The following is an 18,279-nucleotide window of genomic DNA, read 5'->3' on the forward strand; positions in this document are numbered from 1 at the left end:
CATTTGTTGGGTATTTGATCTTGGCCGGCTGCTTTGTTGAAAGATAAAGCTTTAATAGCTGTCATTATCTCTGGCTCTGTAATGGGTTCATTAATGGCTAGACTTTCCTGGGGGGTTATCCTGGGGGTACAAACTTGATGCTAGAAGACATCTTTATTTTTTATAGCAATGCTATCCTTATTGTATACCTTCTGCCTGGTAATATTTATAGAATTCTTTGGATATATCCTTGGTTTTAGAAAAAGATGTGGCCCCAGTCTTGATAAGATCTATCCGATTAGATTTCTTATGTGCTTTAGCCATACTGGCATGGTTCTTACCAGATCTGTTTCCTAACTTAAAAAAAGCTCTGTCTCCTTAACTCTTCCTGCAAGAGGCCTGAATCAGAAAAAGGTCCCTTTCTTTACAAGCTGACATGTATTTCTCCTACATTGGTGTATCCGGTCCACGGCTTCATCCTTACTTGTGGGATATTCTCAATCCCTACAGGAAGTGGCAAAGAGAGCACACAGCAGAGCTGTCCATATAGCTCCCCTCAGGCTTCGCCCCCCCAGTCATTCTCTTTGCCGCTCTAACTAGTAGCATCTCCACGGGGGTGGTTAAAGAGTATGTGGTGTTAGTTGTAGTTTTTTATTTCTTCTATCAAGAGTTTGTTATTTTAAAATAGTGCCGGCTTGTACTATTTCCTCTGCAGCAGAAAGTGATGAAGATTTCTGCTGAGAGGAATATGATTTTAGCACCAGTAACTAAAATCCATTGCTGTTCCCACGCAGGACTGTTGAATACCGGAGAACTTCAGTTGGGGGGAACAGTTTGCAGGCTTAACTGCTTCAGGTATGATCAGTCATTTTTCTAACAAGACCAAGTAATGCTAGAAGACTGTCAGAAATCCCCTCAGGGATAGGTAAGCCATTTTTCTTAGACTCTGTATAAAATGATGGCTTATATTAAGGGCTCTATGCTGGTTGACACTATTGTGGGCTTAATCGATTGCTTTTTAGCATGTTTTCAGTATATCTAAGGTGTTTTTTCAGACTTTGAAACACTTATGGGGTTTAATATTGCGCCTGGCACTTATTTGGACACCTAATCTAGTCTAAAAGGCCCCTCCACTCTGGAATGAAGAGGGAGGAGGCCTCATTTTTGCGCCTCAATTGCGCATTTGTTTTGACTAGGCAGTTCATGCAGCTTCACGTGGGGAGTCCAGAGACATCAGAAAGGACTTCAGAGAGGCTTATTTCCTACTTAAATAATCCCTAAGGAAGGTAACAGCCACAGTAGAGGCTGTGGCATTGTACTGTAGTGTTTTTAACCGGTTAACTGCTGTTATAGCTCCGGTTTGGGCATTAAGGGGTTAATTGGTCTGAAAAATTGTGTGCAATCTTTTCAAAGCATTAAGACAATGTGGTGAAAATTTCATTAAAATCTCATGTTTATTTGATGTTTTTTTGATGTTTCAGTAATAAAGTGTGCACTTTTATTATTTAAAGAGACAGTAACGTTTTTGTCAAAAATATTTTTTATTGCATTGAAGTTCTGTCTAAGTCTGTAAAACATGTCTGACCCTTCAGATAGCCTATGTTCTGTATGTTTAAAGGCCAAGGTGGTTCCCCCATTAAATTTATGTGTGAAGTGTGCCATAGCGTCCAAACAGCTTAAGGACCGTACAATCACGCTTAAAGATGTAGCCCAAGATGATTCTTTAGCTGAAGGTAGTGAGGATAGCCCGCTATCCCCTCCTTATGTGTCAACACCAGCTATGCCCGCGCAAGCGATGCCCAGTACATCTAGCGCACCAATTGCTATTACTATGCAACAGTTAGTAGCAGTAATGGATAATTCTCTCGCAGCATTTTTATCTAAACTGCCAGCTTTTCCAAGGAAGCGTGATTGCTCAGTTTTAAATACAGAAAATGAGCAAGCAGACGCAGAGGATAATTTATCTGTAGTGCCCTCACATCAATCTGACTTGGCGGTGAGGGAGGGCCTGTCTGAGGGAGAAATTTCTGACACAGGAAAAGTTTCTCAGCAGGCAGAGCCTGATACCATAGCATTTAAATTTAAACTAGAACACCTCCGTGCCCTACTTAAGGAGGTCCTAGCTACGCTTGATGATTGTGACCTTTTGGTGGTCCCAGAAAAATTGTGTAAAATGGACAAATTCTTAGACGTCCCAGTACACACTGATGCGTTTCCGATACCTAAGAGGGTGGCGGATATCGTGAGTAAGGAGTGGGAGAAGCCAGGTGTACCTTTTTGTTCCCCCTCCTATATTTAAGAAAATGTTCCCAATTGTTGACCCCAGAAGGGACGCGTGGCAGACGGTCCCTAAGGTAGAGGGGGCAGTTTCAACGGTAGCTAAGTGCACAACTATACCAATAGAAGACAGTTGCGCTTTCAAAGATCCTATGGATAAAAAATTAGAAGGTTTACTTAAGAAAATTTTTGTTCAACAAGGTTTTCTTCTTCAACCAATTTCTTGCATTATTCCTATAACCACTGCAGCGGCTTTTTGGTTTGAGGAACTAGAAAACTCGCTCCAGAAGGATACTTCTTATGATGAAGTCATGGACAGAATTCACGCCCTGAAGTTGGCTAATTCTTTCATTACAGATGCCGCCTTGCAGTTAGCTAAATTAGCGGCGAAAAATTCTGGTTTCGCAATCATGGCGCGCAGAGCGCTTTGGCTAAAATCTTGGTCGGCGGATGTGTCGTCCAAAACAAAATTGCTCAATATTCCTTTCAAGGGTAAGACCCTATTCGGGCCAGAGTTGAAAGAAATTATTTCAGATATCACTGGGAGAAAGGGCCATGCCCTTCCACAGGATAGACCTTTCAAAGCTAAAAATAAGTCTAATTTTCGTTCCTTTCGCAATTTCAGGAACGGACCTGCTTCTACCTCTACAGCCACTAGGCAAGAGGGTAACGCATCCCAGCCCAAACCAGCATGGAAAACATTGCAAGGCTGGAACAAGGGTAAACAGGCCAAGAAGCCTGCTGCTGCTACCAAGACAGCATGAAGGGGTAGCCCCCGATCCGGGACCGGATCTAGTAGGGGGCAGACTTTCTCTCTTTGCTCAGGCTTGGGCAAGAGATGTTCCGGACCCCTGGGCACTAGAAATTGTCTCTCAGGGGTATCTTCTAGAATTCAAGGACTTTCCTCCAAAGGGAAGGTTCCACATGTCTCGCTTATCTTTAGACCAGATAAAGAGACAGGCATTCTTACATTGCGTAGAAGACCTTTTAAAATGGGAGTGATACACCCAGTTCCAACAGCAGAACAAGGACTGGGTTTTTACTCAAACCTGTTTGTAGTTCCCAAAAAGGAAGGAACTTTCAGGCCAATTCTGGATTTAAAAATCCTAAACAAATTCCTCAGAGTTCCATCATTCAAAGTGGAAACCATTCGGACAATTTTACCAATGATCCAGGAGGGTCAATATATGACTACCGTGGACTTAAAGGATGCGTACCTGCATATTCCTATCCACAAAGATCACCATCAGTTCCTAAGGTTCGCCTTTCTGGACAAGCATTACCAGTTCGTGGCTCTTCCCTTCGGATTGGCCACTGCCCCCAGAATTTTCACAAAGGTGCTAGGGTCCCTTCTAGCGGTGCTAAGGCCAAGGGGCATTGCAGTAGCACCTTACCTAGACGACATCTTAATACAAGCGTCGTCCTTTCACAATGCAAAGGCTCATACGGACATTGTTCTAGCTTTTCTAAGGTCTCACGGGTGGAAGGTGAACATAGAAAAGAGTTCTCTGTCCCCGTTCACAAGGGTTCCCTTCCTGGGAACAATAATAGACTCGGTAGAAATGAAGATCTTTCTGACGGAGGTCAGGAAGTTTAAAACTTTTGAACACTTGTTCTTGTTCTTCAATCCATTCCTCAACCCTCCATAGCTCAGTGCATGGAGGTAATAGGACTAATGGTTGCGGCAATGGACGTGGTTCCCTTTGCTCAAATTCATTTAAGACCACTGCAACTGTGCATGCTCAAACAGTGGAATGGGGATTATGCAGATTTGTCTCCCCAGATACAAATGGACCAGAAAACCAGAGACTCACTCCTCTTTTGGTTGTCTCAGGATCACCTGTCTCAGGGAATGAGTTTCCGCAGACCGAAGTGGATCATTGTCACGACTGACGCCAGCCTCTTAGGCTGGGGTGCGGTCTAGGAGTCCCTGAAAGCTTAAGGGTCTTTGGTCTCTGGAAGAATCTCTTCTCCCGATAAACATTTTGGAATTAAGCGATATTCAATGCGCTCCAGGCATGGCCTCAACTAGCGGAGGCCAAATTCATCAGATTTCAGTCGGACAACATGACGACTGTAGCGTACATCCATCATCAGGGAGGAACAAAGAGTTCCCTGGCGATGAGGGAGGTATCCAAGATCATCAAATGGGCAGAGGATCACTCCTGCCATCTATCAGCAATTCACATCCCAGGAGTGGACAACTGGGAAGCGGATTATCTGAGTCAGACTTTCCATCCGGGGGAGTGGGAACTTCACCCGGAGGTTTTTGCCCAGTTAACTCAACTATGGGGCCTTCCAGATCTGGATCTGATGGCGTCACGTCAGAACTCCAAAGTTCCACGTTACGGGTCCAGGGATCCCAAGGCGACATTGGTAGATGCCTTAGTGGCGCCTTGGTCGTTCAATCTAGCTTTTGTCTTTCCACTGTTTCCTCTTCTCCCCCGGCTAGTAGCCAGGATCAAACAGGAGAAGGCTTCGGTAATTCTAATAGCTCCTGCGTGGCCATGCAGGACTTGGTATGCAGACCTGGTGAATATGTCATCGGTTCCACCATGGAAGCTACCTTTTGAGGCAGGACCTTCTAATCCAAGGTCCATTCGAACATCCAAACCTAGTTTCTCTGCAACTGACTGCTTGGAGTTTGAACGATTGATTCTAGCTAAGCGTGGGTTTTCGGAATCAGTTATAGATACTCTGATTCAGGCTAGAAAGCCTGTCACCAGGAAAATTTATCATAAGATATGGCGGAAATATCTTTGCTGGTGCGAATCCAAGGGTTACTCATGGAGTAAGATTAGGATTCCAAGGATACTATCTTTTCTCCAAGAAGGATTGGAGAAAGGTCTGTCAGCTAGTTCCTTAATAGGACAGATATCTGCTCTGTCTGTTTTGTTGCACAAGCATGTTCAGGCGTTTGTACAGGCTTTAGTCAGAATCAAGCCTGTCTACAGACCTGTGACTCCTCCATGGAGTCTAAATTTAGTTCTTTCAGTTCTTCAAGGGGTTCCGTTTGAACCTCTACATTCCATAGATATTAAGTTACTATCTTGGAAAGTTTTTTGTTTTTGGTTGCTATTTCTTCTGCTAGAAGAGTTTCTGAATTGTCTGCTTTGCAGTGTAATTCACCCTATCTGGTGTTTCATACAGATAAGGTCGTTTTATGTACCAAGCCTGGTTTTCTTCCAAAAGTGGTTTCCAATAAGAATATTAACCAGGAAATAGTTGTTCCTTCTCTGTGTCCTAATCCAGTTTCTAACAAGGAACGTCTGTTACATAATCTTGATGTGGTTCGTGCTTTGAAGTTTTATCTAAAAGCAACTAAAGACTTCAGACAAACATCGTCCTTGTTTGTCGTCTATTCTGGCAAGAGGAGAGGTCAAAAGGCGTCTGCAACCTCTCTGTCTTTCTGGCTGAAAAACATCATCCGGTTGGCTTATGAGACTGCTGGAAGGCAGCCTCCTGAACGAATTACAGCTCACTCTACTAGAGCTGTGGCTTCCACATGGGCTTTCAAGAATGAGGCTTCTGTTGAACAGATCTATAAGGCAGCGACTTGGTCTTCACTGCATACATTTGCCAAATTTTACAAATTCGATACTTTTGCTTCTTCGGAGGCTATTTTTCGGAGAGAGGTTTTACAAGCAGTGGTGCCTTCCGTTTAGGTTACCTGACTTGTTCCCTCCCTTCATCCGTGTCCTAAAGCTTTGGTATTGGTTCCCACAAGTAAGGATAAAGCCGTGGACCGGATACACCAATGTAGGAGAAAACAGAATTTATGTTTACCAAATTTCTTACTCCTACGGTGTATCCGGTCCACGGCCCACCCTGGCATTTGGTCAGGTTTAAATTTATTTTTGTAAACTACAGTCACCACTGCACCCTATGGTTCTCCTTTTTCTCCTAACCGTCGGTCGAATGACTGGGGGGCGGAGCCTGAGGGGAGCTATATGGACAGCTCTGCTGTGTGCTCTCTTTGCCACTTCCTGTAGGGATTGAGAATATCCCACAAGTAAGGATGAAGCCGTGGACCGGATACACCGTAGGAGAAAGAAATTTATCAGGACAACATAAATTCTGTTTTATGCCAGTTACTCCTGATTGAGTTAGTTAAGTATTGTATGCATTTGTGACTTGATTGGAGAGATGGTTCTTCCTAGCTAACATTTTCTTCTTAAACGTAATCATAAATGCTTTGATGTCTCCTTTTAAGACGACTTTGGCTGCTTCCCAGAAGATTTCGGGTTTATCTTTATAGTTTTGATTAGTGATGGAATATTCTCGCCATTTGTCTTTCAGCCAATGTACACATTTCTCGTTATTTATAATAAATTTAGGGAAGAAAAAGTTATTAGTTGCCCAGTTTTTATAAGCTGCTTTGTATATAGAAAGAGTAATGGGGGCATGATCTGAAATAAGGACGTCTTAAATGTCCGCTTTCAAATCCATGGAGAGCATTTTCTCTGAGACCTAGAACATATCCAATCGGGAGAAACCTTTTTTTTTTTTTCAAATAAACTTTTTTTATTGAGGTTATATTTTAACATACAATCTTTCGGCAGTAGAAATAGCAACAGTGTTAATATTCAACAATGCATGAAAGATACATACACAAGTGTAGGGTTCTGTGGGTACAGACAAAAGAAAATGAAAGAGCAGATTTCTCCCTGCAAGAAAATCCTCGTTTTTACAGAGGTCACCTTTTTGAATAGACAATGACTCTTCAGGGATATACAATCATAGATTACTATGTTACAAAGGTGTTTTCTTTAGATCGATAAACCAGTCAATGGAAGTAAATATACAGTATAATTCAAACTAGTACATTATGTCTCGGACTCCTATTAGGTTGGGGGGCCTTCTGACCCCTCTCCGCCTGTTGGTTGTTAATTAGCATGGCAGGCTACCATTTTAGAATCTAGAGGGGTGTCGGGGTAAGAGGTAAGCAGAAAAGGAAAACAGGTGGGGTGAGAGGTGGTGGTGGTGGCTGGGGATGATATTTTCCTATTTATCTCCCCTATTCTGAATATCTAGGTGGGGGCTATATGGGCAAGCATGGATTCCCAGGGTTCCCAAGTTAAGCAATAATCGTTCAGCTGGCGCTGTTCCCTAGCTACGTAGTTTTCCATATTTTTGATGTAGTTCACCCCCTCTATCACACTCTGTAGTCTGGGGGGGGCTGGCTCTTTTTCCAATTTCTAGCCACCAAAAATTTAGCGGAGAGCAGAACATAAATCAGGAGATTACGCTTGTTTTTCGGAAGTTTATCTATTTCTAGATGTAAAATGGCCAGAGCTGGACATAAGGTTGGCGTTAAGTCTAAATCTTTGCAGATCTTTTCTACTCTCTGCCAATAGGTTGTCAATTTAGGGCAAGTCCACCAAACATGAATAGGGGATCCAGGCTCCCCACACTCCCTCCAGCACAGCTGCGAGTGCTCGGGATAGAGCTTTCGTAACTTTGTGGGGACCAAGTGCCATCTTGTGATCACCTTGAAGTATAACTCATATAGTGTGACACAGTGGGTTGCCTTTTTCGTTGAGCTGATGGCCTTACTCCAGGAGTCTGGCGTGAATGTAGCTTGCAAGTCCTTCTCCCAAGCAGTCATATGGATTGTTTTTGGGATAGTCTCTTCCTCTAATAGGCAGTGGTAGTGTACTGTAAGGGGTTTGTATTGTTGGGTGTTAGTTATCCACCGTGTCTCCCAGACGGTAAGGTCTCTCAGTGAGTCACCTAGAAAGCCCCAGGATTTCATTAGCGTACGCAGTCTCAGTAAGTCAAAGTGAAGTTTGGGGGTCAGTGTGGGAAGGTCTAGCATGTCTCTATGTGTCTTTAGCTGTCCATTTCGATAGAAGTCTCCCACATTGTTTATGTCTGTGGTAGCCCATGCATTAAGGTGTGTGTTGAGTAGCCCCATTAGGAGACCCCTTATTGGATGGCTTGGCGAGGGATGTGGGGCCACTAATTTGTTGTGTCTCAATTTAGTCCAGGCTTCTTGGCATCCTTTCACTATACTGTTTGCGACATGGATTTTGGATTGCCAATGTGGGGGTAACCAAAGCAGGTCCTCTAGGTTAATGAATGCTGGTAGTGAGGCTTGTTCTAGCTCTCTCCACCTCGTCGGGGGAAGGCCTTTACCCCACCCTGTAGCATGAGTCAGCATTGCTGCCTCGTAATATTTCCTGACATTAGGGAGCCCAAGGCCCCCTTTCTCTATCGGTATTTGTAGGATATGTGCAGCCACCCGAGGTCTCTTGTCGTGCCAGGTATATGTGTTAAAGAGGGCCTGATATTTCCTTGTCAGTGTACATGAAACTGGCAGTGGGATACAGCGGAATAGGTAGGTGAGCTTTGGCAATATCATAATCTTAAGGGCAGCTATTCTGCCCATCCAGGAGATTTCGCTATATCTCTTCGATTTGAGTTCCGAAGTGATAGCTGTTAGTAGTTTTTCAAAGTTTTCCTTAATAGCTATCGACTTGTTATGGGATAGGAAAACCCCCAGGTGACGGACTCCCCTGCATGACCACTTGAAGGAGTAGGTGTGCTGTATAGCCTCTCTCTCATCCTGTGGGATATTAATGGAGTAGGCCTCTGTCTTGGCCACATTCAGTTTATAATAGGAAATTTCCCCAAATTGTTGGAAAAGGGTCAACAATGGGGGGAGAGAATCTACCGGGTCCGATAAGAAGACCGTGAGCTGCACACCGTGTATTAGTGTTGATTCCCTAATGGCAATCGCCAGGGGCTCAATGGCCAGGACGAATCGCAGGGGGGAAAGAGGGCATCCCTGCCTGGTTCCATTGCTAATTGTGATTTTAGGGGAGCAAAATCCCAGACCTCTAACAACCGCGGTAGGGGCCGAGTATAGGGCCTTAGTCGCTGTGATGAAAGGGTCTGGTATTCCAAAAGCCGACAAGGTTTGGAATAGGTAATCCCATCTCACCCTGTCGAACGCCTTCTCGGCATCTAATGACAGGGCGAGTACTGGAAGTCCCATATCTGCAGCCTCCGAGAAGATATTTAGGAGGCGCCGAGTGTTATCAGTTCCCTGTCTCCCTTGGATAAAGCCCACTTGATCTAGGTGTTTGATTGACTGCAGGTGTTTCCCTAGTCTGTTTGCCAGAATTTTGGCATAGATCTTAGCATCTACGTTAATAAGTTATATGGGCCTATAGCTGGAGCACAGTAGTGGGTCTTTACCCTCTTTGTGAATTGTGGTAATGTTGGCTTCCAAAAATTCCGCCATGAATGCGCCCTTAGTGGCTACGTTCTGAAATATGCGGAGCAAGATCGGGGTTATAATCGGGCTAAGTACTCGATAGAACATCACTGTGAACCCGTCTGGTCCAGTGGCCTTGTGAGGAGCCCCAATGTCATTGCATAAAATGCAGCATGTCTGCAGAAAGAACAGAGGACATGCAGGAACTGTTAGCACTTGAACTTTGTAGTGCTGCTCCACATTAGACGGTTCTCTTCAAACAGAGCTGTGCTCTGGCTGCACTATGAAAGGTTTCCTTAGCACAGTGCATCCAGAGCAAAGTGCTGTTTGAAGTGAGCAGTCAAATATGCATTAGCGCAAAGCAGCAGAGCATTGCATGTTGACTTGCTCTCAGAGAATTCTTTTCAAACCTGCATCCTAGCCTTTCCCAGTCTGCAAAGCTGTTTACTCTGAGTGCATATTTTTTATAACTACATTTCTATGTTAGACCAAGAGAAAAGGACACCGATTTATTCAAGAGACATTTTAATTTTTTCTTTTTTTGAATGCAGCTAATTTGCAATGCAATTTCAACTACTGCACTATATTATAAAACTTAAAAAATTGCTTTATTCTTCAGTTAACCAACATATTGCAATTGAACTGGTGCCTTAGTGTAACTGTCTAATTATTTAAAAATGACCTGCATGTTTTCACTAAAAAAATCTCATCGCAGAAAGTGAAGAAAAGTTCTGCCTCTGGGGTGAGGAGCTAGATCTTCAATGGCTATTTTGATCTCTTCCAGGGTGAACTGCCGTTCTAGTTCAGCCCTGGACTCCTCAGATAGAGTGGGCATAGGCAGTTTTCCCAGGAACTCAAGGATATTGTTACGGTCGGATTTACTAGTCTGTTCTGAAGTTTTAATATTGTACAGGGAGGAATAATAAATAGCGAATGCTTCGCCTATTTCTTTGGGAGAGTGTACCTCGCCTCTGCTGGTTGCAATGCGGGGTATCCTGTTCTGCAGTGTGCGCTGGCGGAGCGTATTGGCCAGAAGTTTATATGCCCTATTCCCCTTGTGATAGTATAATTGTTTGAGTTTGTGTAAATTTTCCTGGACCCGTGATAAATCTCTCTTGGAGATCTCTTCCCTAATGATTCCGACTTGACGGGCTACTTGGGTGCTGGGGCTCAACTTGTTTGTCTGTTCTAGGGCGCGCAGGTCACTATACAGTGCTGCTAAGGGCTGGCTACTCTCTTTACGCTGTCGGGCCGTTTTTTTGATAAAGTGTCCCCGGAGGTACGCTTTAAGAGCGGCCCAAAGTATGTCTATATCAGTGGCACCCGTGTCATTATGTGATAAAAACTCCTTCACAACCGCCTGGAGTGCTGGTAGTTCTATATCTGAGAGCCATTGCTCGGGGAGTCTCCAAGGGGTCTATGCGACAGGGCTTGTAGTGTAGAAAGATCTAGGCAGACCATGTCATGGTCTGACCATGTACAGGGCCTAATGGTAGGATTAGTGAATTGGTCCAGGGACCACGAGTCACAGAATATATAATCCAGTCTGGAGTATGAATTATGGGCCTTTGAGTGATGAGTGAAGTCTTTTACTGAAGGCGCCAGGCACCTCCAAGCATCATACAGGTTGTGTTTGTATATAAGTTTTCGAAAGGCATTGGAAGTAGAAGAAATGCTTCTGTCAGAATGTGTTGTGAGGGTGGACTGTTTGTCTACGGCCGGGTCCCAAACCATGTTGAAGTCCCCCCCCAATAAGCAGATGACCCCTTTTAATCTGGTTTACATGTGTTAGAAGTTTGCGAAGGAATTAGGTGCATATAGCGAGACTAAAGTAAACAGTATCTGATTGAGTGAACAAATGAGTATCAGAAATCTACCCTCACTATCTCTTTCAACATATTCCATTTTAAAGGACAGGTCTCTACTAATCAGAATGGCAACTCCTTTGGTCTTGCCATCCGAGTTGGAGGCAGTTTCACAAACCGGGTAATGCCGGGAAATCTCAGAGATCCGAGGTTCCCCTGTCCAGTGCGTCTCTTGTAAGAACATGATGTGGATTTTGTGTGTCGAAATATAATTCTGTAATAGTTTCCTCTTAGTGGGGGAGTTCAGGCCCTGTGTGTTAAGTGTGGCTATGCGAATGGGGGCCATTATGTGAGTGATTGAGCGGTAGCCTGTGTCACTAAGAATAGGAGATCTAATTAGTGTTCAGGTGGAGGAGTTTCGGATTTGCGCTTATGGGGGATAGGAGTACGTAATGTACTTGGAAGTAAGGAGTATTACAAAGAAAAAACCTCTATGACTGGTTAAAAGTAATAAATATACACTTTCGCAATGAGTGCACCGACCGGGCAAAGCCAGTGGGGCACAACTACTATGTTGGGGGAGGAGCTAGGTGGAGAGGGGTCAATGGCCCCGCCGGCCTAGAATGTACTTTAAGATTCTATGAAAAAGGTAAAACATAAGGGTTGCATATGCATGTCATGTATGATAAAACATTCAATATTGTAAACCTTGAAACAAAAACATTAAGCTCAACAGGTTAAATCTTAACAGTGCTAAACGATAAAACGATAAGGTATCGGGGGAGCAATAACCACTATTCCCTTTTCAGACATTGTATAATCTCTTATGGTTAATATGGAGCCCTACGCATTGTGCGGCCCGACTCTTGTTAGGGGTACAGTGTGTGCTCCATTATATCTGGGCCGATTATAGGGAGGGTTTGGGTTAGAGACTGGGGCATGTCATGTTGTAGTCAGGTACATAAATCATAGTCGGGAGCCTAGGACTGATGGCTAAAGTACTGTTAGGGGGTCCGGGTCTCGAGGGGACACTGAGTCTCTCCTGGTCTATGAACCGCTTACAGTGGGCCCACTAGTCATTACTGTCAGTAATGTACTGTCATAGGTCGTAGGAAGGATAGTGTGGCCATCTCACGTATCTATAGCGGAGAAACTAATGGCTCAGCGGTTGTTAAGCAGGGCTAAGCCTAATAGAGGACATTTGTCTATGGTATGGTCAGAGCGTACGTCTGGTTCATGGATTTAACCTCTAGGGAGATGGTAGTCATACAGTCGCTATGTACTTTCTAATGTATGTGTAATCTAGGTTCAATCACTCCCGCTGGCTAACGTCATAAGGGGTACCATAGTATAAGACGGGAGTAGTCAAAAGCTCAGCGATACATTTCAATTCAAATAAAACAGTGGATGTGTTATTAGCAATAGATAATAAACAAATTAAGCGACTGTGGCTAGTGTCCATTATTTAGATAGTTAAGTAAGCTATAACAAGCAGGTATATTAATCTCACCCGTCTTCTTTCCGTTTAGTCTGGGAGGTCATCTGCAAGCTTTTTAGGGGACATTTCCCCCTGAGACTGTCCATTCTTTTACTTTCAAGGAGTACATTAAATAGAGCGAGTAAGGTATGCAAGGCATGCAAGCAGGCTCTCTATGTGTCCATTTCCTGATGGGGTCCTGTAGGGTCTCTGAGTTTTTTGATGGTCTCTGTGGACTTTCCAGTGGAGCTAGAGAGTCTTTGAGGTAAAGGTTTCCATGGCGGGGCTGATGCTCTCAGGCCAGTGCCCAGCCCTGGGTCTGTGGGGAGTTCTATTTCATCCCTAGGGAGCATGTCCCATTTTTGTAGCAATTCACGTGCCTGTTGGGGGGTGGTGGCCACAAATTGGTGACCATCTTTCGTGATAAAAAGTCTTACTGGAAACCCCCACCTTTGTTTTAGCTCTTTTTCCCTCAAGATTTTGGTGAAGGGTTGGAAGTGCCTACGAAGCTGTAGTGTGTGAGTGGAAAGGTTTGGGTAGACTTGCAGTCCAGCATATTCTTCAGGTAGGCGCTTATCTCTGGCCAGAGCTCTGAGGAGTTTTTCCCTGTATGTGTAGTAGTGCAACCTCACTATTACGTCTCTTGGTTGCCCTCCGTCTGCGGATCGTGCTCTGAGAGCTCTGTGCGCTCTGTCTATAAGAGCCTCAGTATCTGCCGCAGGTCCTAGTACCGTGTCAAACAGGGCATGTAGGTATTTCTCTAAGTCTTGTGACAAGATTGATTCTGGTATGCCCTTAATTCGTATGTTATTTCGGCACGATCTATCCTCTAGATCGGCCAGCTTCAATTCCAAATCAGTAATCTGGATGGCTAGAGACTGGGAGTAGCTGAGGAGGTTGGTGTGGTCTATTGTGAGGTCCTCTTGTTTGTGCTCCAGCGCGTCTGTACGCTCTCCTATGAGGCCAATGTCTCTCTTTAAGTCTGCATGGGATCTGTCGAATCTCTTGGTTAAGGAATCATGATGTGAGGACAGTAGAGATTGGATGGCATCTATCATGTTATTATTTGAGCTATTGGTTGCCCCTAGGGCTTGTGAAGCTTTTTGCATTAGCGCTGACCCGGCCTGGGTATCTGAGGCACTTCCAGTATCTGAGTATTCATCTTCTGATCTCGTCCGGGCTGTGTCGGTACGAGGATGGAAGTGATCTACAACAGTTCTCTTTGGCGTGGTATGGGGTTTCTGCTTTCTTTTGTGAGACTGCGACATGTTGCAGTAGGAGGTGGAACTACGTATGAAGAGTTGTATGTTGCTGCGGAGAGCCTGCCTGCTTTGCATATGCTAATAGGGGTACATTGGCCGGCGGGGTCACAGACACTGAGTGTCTAATTACATGTTGTCATGGGCCGATCCCCACAGAGAGAGAATAATAATCAAGCAAGGATAGTGTGTTCTTAGAGTCTTGTAGTCAAATGTCCTATCCCTTGCAGGTGGTTAGTGAGACTGTGGGAGAGGATCAGGCCCTTCACATGAAGCGTGAACTTAATGTATATTTAGTCTCTATTTCCCAGGGTCCTGCATACGGTAACAGTAGTCTTCAGTATTTACCCCACTCCCCAGGGGATCTGTCTCCTGTTGACGAAGTGGGTAAAGGGAGTGGGGATATGACCCACCTGTAAATACAGGTGGGAAATGGTAGGGAGAGGGGACAAGGTATACAACAGTTGGCGTAGTAGGATCAGTGACTCTTAGTTCAGGACAGGCCAAAACACGCGTGAGGTGGCAAGAATGCTCAGGTGTGTCTTGCTGGGGTGCTGCTCTTGCAGTCACTATAGTATCTCCCTGTTTCAACAGAGATAGGGAGCCTGGGATGATCCCAAATCTTCTATATGCAGAGCTCCCCGTGTTGCAGTTTGTTGCGCTAGCTGTGTGGGGCTACACTCAAATGCTTCCAGTTAAGGAGGTCTAGTATTAGATCAGATTTATCTCCCTTGGCGGAGTTAGTAGTGAGAACCCAGGGGCAATGAGAACGTATCTGTGAGTAGAAGTGTCCCCTAGTAGTTGGAAAGTCTTGGCCGGCTATATGGGGGTCAAGTTCCAGACCAGGAGCAGGGCCAGGGTCCGAGTAACTTTTGCCTAGTCTGTATATGCAGGTACTTTAGGCGCTGTCTAGGTCTGATGTTGCGGTGTCCCAATATTATATAACTACCCCTTTCCTCTGGGTTATTTCCCTCTATGTGGCTATAAAAGTCTTAAAGGTATGTGCGGGTCTGGCGTGGGAGCATGGGAGATTGATACGGAGCAAGGTAAGATGGCGGTGTTTTCGCGCCACAGCGCTCTGTCTCTATGTAGCGTGGGTGCACTTACCGGCTCGGTTTTACACCTCCCGGCCAGGGGACACTTTCTTTGTCCTGGATTAGGCTGAGCAGGACAATGGCAGCAGCTGCTTAATTGCGGTCGGATCCCAGGTGGCGTGAGATGTGAGGTGGATCTGTGGCCTCCCTCCTGGTCTGTATCCGGCGTTAGGGAGATCTGGTAGCTGAGGTCACTGTAGCTCCGGAGCGGAGCCCCGACCCTCCGGAGCTGAAGATCAGGTGTGGTTGTTGGCCGGTAAGATTGGCGGTTGTGCTCTGGTCACCCACTTAGGCTGTCTGATGGCTGCTCTCAGTGCGGTTTCTGTCGCAAGCACCGGCCGGTGCAAGACTAAGTGTAGAATGCAGTCTTTAAGTGCAGGAGAGCAATCCTGAGTCTAGGTGGATTAATCTTAAACCCCTTAGCTAGAAAAAAAAAAAGTTATAATAAACTTATAAAGGCAATTTGTCTAGGAGCTCCACTTCAGTGCGACCGTTCTGTTAGGCAGCTAGCTCCGCCCCCCCGGGAGAAACCTTTTATATGTGCGAGATTCGCACGTATAAGCTTTAGTATCAGGGTGGAGGTTTCGCCATATGTCCTTAATTTTAAGAGAATCTCTAAGTAACTTTAAAAGAATAGATTCTCTCTTATACTTGGAAGTTCCACGCAAGGAAACTTTACTTCTATTTATCAGGATTTTAGCCACCATGTTCAGGTCACCAGCAAAAATTAAGTTTTTTTTTCTTTCATTCAAAAGCTTTATTAGTAATATAATAATGTAATACAATGGAAAAATAAAAAATTAAGTTTTGATCTGTAATACTATTGGATCACAGTACTTGTTTAGAAAAGTCCTGGGCTTCTCTTAGGGAGGAGAAAATCTTCCATCCCTCCTTTGTATTGACTTTAAGTTTGGCTGGGTAAATGATGAAAGCTTGCATACCTTTTATCAATAAAATATGTACATAGTGGTTGCATCTCCTTTCTTTTACTTTGGGTTTCAGCAGAGAAGTCCTGGAAGATAATGATTTTTTTTGTTCTCTGCAACAGGCAAATCTTTTTTCTTTCTAAAATACTTGGGGCCTTGCCTATCATCTTTTTTTTATTCATAGTGGTCCCTAATCTATGAGCCTTTTCCACAACTAGTGGGGGGTCACCTAGTGGTATATCTAGCAATTTAGGAAGCGTAATAGAGACAAATGGTATAAGATCATCAAACTTTTGTGTTTCAGGGAAACCAATTTTTCGTTGCACCTAGAGCGGTCTTCAATTTCAGAGAGTTTGTCTCACAGTTTTATTAGTTCTTTATTATCATCTCTTTGGAGCGATTCAAAATTAAGAAACTGATCCTCAAGATCAGAGATGTATGAGTAGTGATAAGGCCTAAAAATGGCAGGTGAGAAGAAAAAAAAAAAAGTGGAAGTGATAGTGGATTCGGGGGAGGATTCATATTTTCTCTCTTGGATATGCTAGTAACATAAACACACTGTTCTAGTACTTATCAAGACAATAGAAGAAAATAACAGGCCTTGAAGTGAATATGAGGACACAAAGTGCTCCTTGTAGGTTGAGTGTATATCAAGAAATGTTGTAGGGTGCCAAAAAATTGTGAGACAATAGACAGTGTGAATAAATAAGAGGCCTACCAGGGTGACAATTTTTTTTTTCTTTCTTTTCCTCTCCCCTTTTTCTCCCCTGTCCCCTTCCTTGTTCTTTCCTTCCTCCCTATCCCCTACCCTTTCTCCTCTCTTTCTTCCCCCACCCTTTCTTTCCCTTCTTTCTTCCCCCACCCATTATTTCCCTTCTTTCTCACTAAGGGTCTTTTTTTTATCTCAAAAGTACATGAGATAGTGGGAAATCACTGTTATAGTGAGTGCTTGATATAATGCAGGGCTCAAGAGAGGAGAGATACAAGGGAGACCCTATGGCTATGATTCATAACAGGTGAAATACTCAAAAATATACATTAATAGAAACTAACAAAGCAGAATCAGAAATGTTTGTGGTGATTGTACTTATTTTCTCTAGTTGAGGGCCAACAATTAAGCAGGCCTTCATATCTTAGCCTTATCATCTGTGTAAAAACATAAGGATAAAGCTTCACAGAAGTATACAGTTTAAGCTGAAAGAAAAAAATGGGAGATAAACTCTCCATAAAATATAAGTAGCAATGAGATTATTGACCTGTACAGAGAGAAAAAAAATACAAGTAAATAACATACGGATAAACAACATAGGTAATCAGAGTATTACTTGCATCAATTAGTAGGTGTAAAAGAGAGAGTCTCCGAGTGTGGCCATCATGGGGGGGGTCAGACTCCTATTCTCACGACCAGGGATGTCAGCAGGGATTAAATAGGGTTAAACTTTATGTAACATCAATGTAAGCTTCTCATTGGCTTTGGAACTAACAACTTTCCTTCTTTACTTTAGAGGAGCCATTACCATTCGTAGACTTTTAACGGAATAAATAAGGGTAAAAGTTTCCAAATAAAGTTAATGTTGATCCTTCAAAAGTGAAACACTAAATAGGTGGAACACTTAATAAGTTGAAGCAGGAAAAGTTAAAACGTGTGAGTGGCTATTCAGGTTAAGCACACTCCCTTTTGTTTGTCCCCTAGTTTCCTTCTTTGCTTTAATCCCTTTCTTTCCTTAGTGGTAGCCCAGAATATTTGTTGAGCTTTTAGAAGAGTTGATGATGCTGAGCAGTCCCAGTATATTGGGTTGCTGGTGTGTTCACTGTGGAGATGGATTTATAAAGCTGTGAGCCAGGGATCCTTTACCGTGGCTAACGGAAAGTGTTATGGCTTAGTAAGGCAATCCCTTCCCAGACTCTAACCAGCTAAACAGTTGAGCAAGCTTAAAGAGAAAAAAAAGTGTCAATCTCACCTAGGTCCTCTTCCAGGAAAGGGGTCTGCTGGCGGAAAGATCACGCAGCCAAGTCCAGGCTGCGACCAAACAACATCATCATCAGTTGAAGAATGAGGACTTTGGCGTAGAGTTTCCACCTGCTTACAGCGCCCAGCTAGAGGTAGCTCCTGAGGTCAGCGGTGAAGAGGAGAGAAGGTGGAATGCCTTGTGCTGCTCACTGGGGTAATGCAGAGTCTCTGTAGCCCGGTGGTAGGGCCTCACTGCTTATTCCCGCTTTGATGTCACAGTCATCTACCT

At 44.1% G+C, this 18,279-nt stretch overlaps 1 protein-coding gene across 1 annotated transcript in view; it reads left to right on the plus strand.

Annotated features, from left to right (window-relative positions):
* Positions 1-18,279, plus strand: part of SEC62 (SEC62 homolog, preprotein translocation factor) — a 172,745-nt gene that overhangs the window by 67,955 nt on the left and 86,511 nt on the right. The window lies entirely within an intron of this gene.

Source organism: Bombina bombina, chromosome 4 (genome assembly GCF_027579735.1).
Source record: "Bombina bombina isolate aBomBom1 chromosome 4, aBomBom1.pri, whole genome shotgun sequence".
NCBI lineage: Eukaryota > Metazoa > Chordata > Amphibia > Anura > Bombinatoridae > Bombina > Bombina bombina.